The sequence below is a fragment of the Myotis brandtii genome, unplaced genomic scaffold (assembly GCF_000412655.1).
Source record: "Myotis brandtii unplaced genomic scaffold, ASM41265v1 scaffold92, whole genome shotgun sequence".
NCBI classification, from domain to species: domain Eukaryota; kingdom Metazoa; phylum Chordata; class Mammalia; order Chiroptera; family Vespertilionidae; genus Myotis; species Myotis brandtii.
The window spans coordinates 1,356,015-1,360,404 of NW_005371791.1; positions in this window are offsets into that span (position 1 = coordinate 1,356,015).

Here is a 4,390-nt window from a genome sequence, read left to right on the forward strand (position 1 = left end):
TGGGCCTAAGCCATCAGTCAAACATCCCCCAAGGGCTCCCAGACTGTGAGAGGGTGCAGGCCGGGCTGAGGGACCCCCCCCTGAGTGCACGAATTTCATGCTCTGGGCCTCTAGTAGGAAATAAGGGGAAAGGAAAGGTACATGGGATATTTTATGCTAAACAAAAAAAAGGAAAGGGGAAATTAATTAGAACTTGGGGGATCTGGTAAAGCTCCTGGAGAAGTTGTAATTTGGTTTAAACAATTGGTAGGATTTGGGTGTGTTAAATGAGAGAGAACTGAGAGAAGTGGGAGGCTTTGACTCAGTGATTTGGGGGCTTTTCTCAAATTTGGTAGTGATTTTGAGACTCAGATCAAAAGTTCATGAAAGCAACTACTTCAGATTGATATTGGAGATGTGAAATGAAGCCCAAGGTTTAATGTACATTTTCAGTAACCACAGTAAGGCAGCCTTTAAGGAATTTGGTGATTGACTAAAGTATTTGTAGTGAAATAGTCTCCATAGATGAGGTCCATATTTTAAATATCCAATGTTTACATACAGAGAAGATCTAAATTACGATTCTATATTTCAGACAATTGTTACTCTATCCCTCAAAAGAAACAAGAATTCCTTTTTGAAATAAAATGCAAACGAGAATACATTTGGCAGAATCATTCCAAGCACATGCAAAACAGCATTAGTACACCCACAGCTGCTCTGTTCCCTGGGCTTTATCCTGTCAATAGGAAAACCCTTGATGTGCTATTGAATACACAGTTATCTTGACAGCCATCTTCATGTAATATTCAAGATACCTTTTACAAAGTCTCAGTTATCATATTAGCCTGAGATCTAATGCTTACTCTTTATTTAAGGAATGATGAACTTGATTTGATGCTTTCTCTTCTATGAGCCAATTCAGACTCAGAATTCTCCTGGGAAGAGTTCACTATCTCTAACTGACTATAAACTTAAGATGTTCCTAGCCAAAACCTGATTCTTATCAATTACTATTCTACACCACCAATTTTATCAAGATTTCACTCAAGAACTATTTTCATAAGCTGTCCACCAAATATATTGTAGCCACTGAATTCCCAGTGGCTACAGAAAGAACTGTATTAAAAGCTCTATTTTGATTCAAAAGAATTGGGGGGAGGGGGTGACTATTCTATGACTAACTGTCTCAAAGCTCTTTTACTATTGTCAATCTACACAGGATTATTGGGATGGAGTTTACCTATTTGAAACTCATGTTTGGGAAGGAAGGAGGGGAGGGAGGGAGAAATGGATGGAGGGATGGAGGGAGAGATGGAGAAAAGGAGGGAGGGAAAGATGGAGGGAGGGAGAGAGGAACTGAGGCAAAGAGGGAGGGAGCTTTGAAGGGAGGGAAGCAACTGAGCAAACACAAGGTCCAAAAATATGTCTGGAAGGATTCCCACATTCCCTGGTTTTAAGAAGTTGGATATACAAGCTCTAGAAGTCTAAAGCAATACACATGTGCCACAGTGGTGGACAGCCCCCTGGGGCTCCCAGAATGGGCCTTGGTGGGAACCTGGTGGAGTCTCTTGATGAGGAAGCTCAAATAGTAGAACATGAGCAAAACTTTCTTGACACTTGGGCTCTCAGAAGAAATGTGGAAGGATGGGAGCTGACATCCTGGTCAAACATGCAGATCCAGACACTGTCAAAAGTCAACTATTAATCTTGATCAAATAAGATTACTGTCTTCCCTGTGGTCTGGTGGAATCTGTGACATACATATAGATTACATACCTATGATCACTGATGTGTTGTTATAAAAATATAATGCAGTCCACACATTAGAGTTTCTGAGTCAACCAAATAATTTTAAAATTGCTTCTTCTTGTGAATATAAATTACTTCTACTTCAAAAGTGTTAAACTTAATATTAAAATTGGTATTTTTTGAATGGTGGATAATACTTACATAAGAATGAACTCTCATCTAACTGCCTAATAAAGACTGAATTATGGATATTATTATTATCATCACCATTTTAGAGTTGAGGAAACTGAGAAAGAGATTTGTCCAAGACCACACCACTAGGAAGAGTTGTTAAATGTGCTTTTTAATTTTTCTCCTCAAATCTATTCTAACAGTAAAAATCAGGCACTCTCAAATAATAATACACATTTACATTATGAATCAGTATATTTCTAATATAAAAGATCCACTCCTCAACTCTCCATCAAACCTACTCCCTTAGTCACAGATATTCATCTTAAATGGTCTTGAGAAAAGCAATCTGGTTCAATTTGCTAAGGGAGCAAAAATTCCCAGTAAGGTTTAGTGATTGCTACAGTTGGAATGTTTCTGAAACCAGGACCATGTTCCTGTCATGGCAAATTAGGTCAACATGGCGAGACGTAGAATCATGGGATGACGGAACGTAAGAGTACATTATTAACTGATGTCCTCTCCATTTTATTTTTCCTCAGTGACATTTAACAAATTGAATGTAAATGTTCAGAAACACAAAATGCTGTTAGATGGTTAAAAAGAGGTGTGGGGAAGAGGGAGTAGCACATAAACTGGCACTCAATATAATAATAGGACATTGACCCTCATGAATATTTTAAGAAATGTTATTTTTCTGAGAATGTCTTTTAGAAGTTATCCCTTGAGTAGTCCAGTATTTTTTTTTTTTTGCTCAAGTTACTGTTTTTAAGTTTGTCAGAACTGATTTTGTAAACCTTTAGGTAGTAAAATCAGAGTTCTCAATAATCAACCTTCTAATTGTATATAGTGATGTTATCCAAGAATTAATAAAGGTCTAAACATATTAAAAACTACCCTACCCCATATTGAACACCAGAATATGGCAAGCTTTTCATTTTAAATCTTATATCTTTTAGACAATAAAACGGAGGGTCAATATAGCTTGATGGCAACACATGTGGGCTGTGGAACAAGATTCCGTGGTTAGAATCCTGCCAGCTGTGTGACCTTGGGCAAATTACTTAACTTCTCTGTGCTCTATTGTAGGGTGTGAAAATGAATTTATTAATAATCAGACCTTATAGAAGTTTTTTTCATGAGAAGTAAGTGAGTTAACAAGAAAAGTACTGAGAATACTGCTTGGTACATAGTAAGTACTCAATAAAAATTAGCTATAGTATTAGTATCATATTAGAGCTGCTTGACTTTCACTGCTGTTCTAATCTAAATGTCTTATAGATAAGACCCAAATGAAGCACATTTTCCACGACTGTTAAAGCAAATAAAAACCTAGAGATATATTGAAGAGAAATGTAATCCAAATTTAAAGGGCCTGAAAATAACTTAAAATTTCACTGATGGTTTTTTTTTGCAGATATAGCATTATACACAGCAAAAATTCTAGCACAAGTGCTTTTTGAAATAACGTTCATATTTGCCACATATATTTTTATAAGATCACTGTGACCATTGTATAGGCAAGAATATAATAGGAGGAAACAAATAAGATGTACCTGTAATTATCCAATGAAGACATGAGGTTGAAATGGATTATAGTCATTGAAACAGACATGGGGGAAAGCAGAATTTCTTTATGAAATATTTAATAAATATAATTTGGGGCTGCTCTCCCGCATATACAAACAATATAGTTATCCACAATAGTAAGAGTTGGCTAGGATATGGAAAGTTTTGAAAACTCATACAGTACTGTGGGGTTGTAAAATGGCACAGACACTTTGGAAAACAGGTTGGCAATTCTTCAAATACTTAAACATAGAGTTACGGTATGACCCAGAAATTCTACCTTTAAGAGTATATATCCAAAAGAATTTAAAATATATATCTACAAAAAAAACTTATACACAAATGTCCATAGCATCATTATTTACACTATCCAAGAAGTAGAAATTACTTAAATGTCCATTAACTGATATCTGGATAAACAGAATGTGATATATTTATTCCATGGAATATTAATCACCATAAAGGAAAAAAATACTGATAAGTGCTACAACATGGAGGACCCTGGAAACATTATGTTGAATGAAAGAACGAGTCAAACACATATTCCATAATTATATTTACACTAGAGGCTTGGTGCATGACATTCGTGCACTAGGGGGTGTGGGAGTCCCTCAGCCCGACCTGCACCCTCTCCAATCTGGGAGCCTTCAGGGGAGCCCTCTCCAATCCGGAAGTTTCTGTCTGTCTTTGAAATCATATGAGTGAATTGTCTGAGACCCTAACTCAGTTTGGTTTGTTGCTCACAGAATAATAGAGGCTTTTTTTTCCCTTTGTTTCATTGGTGGAGATTTTCTGGAAGTTTTAGGATATCTTCCCTTTAATTTTTCCTAGACACTCTGATTTTACTTATGTCTCTCACCTTTGCTTTCCCACCATCCCCCACCACAACAGTAACTTGCTCCAGGCTCACTTTGCTCTA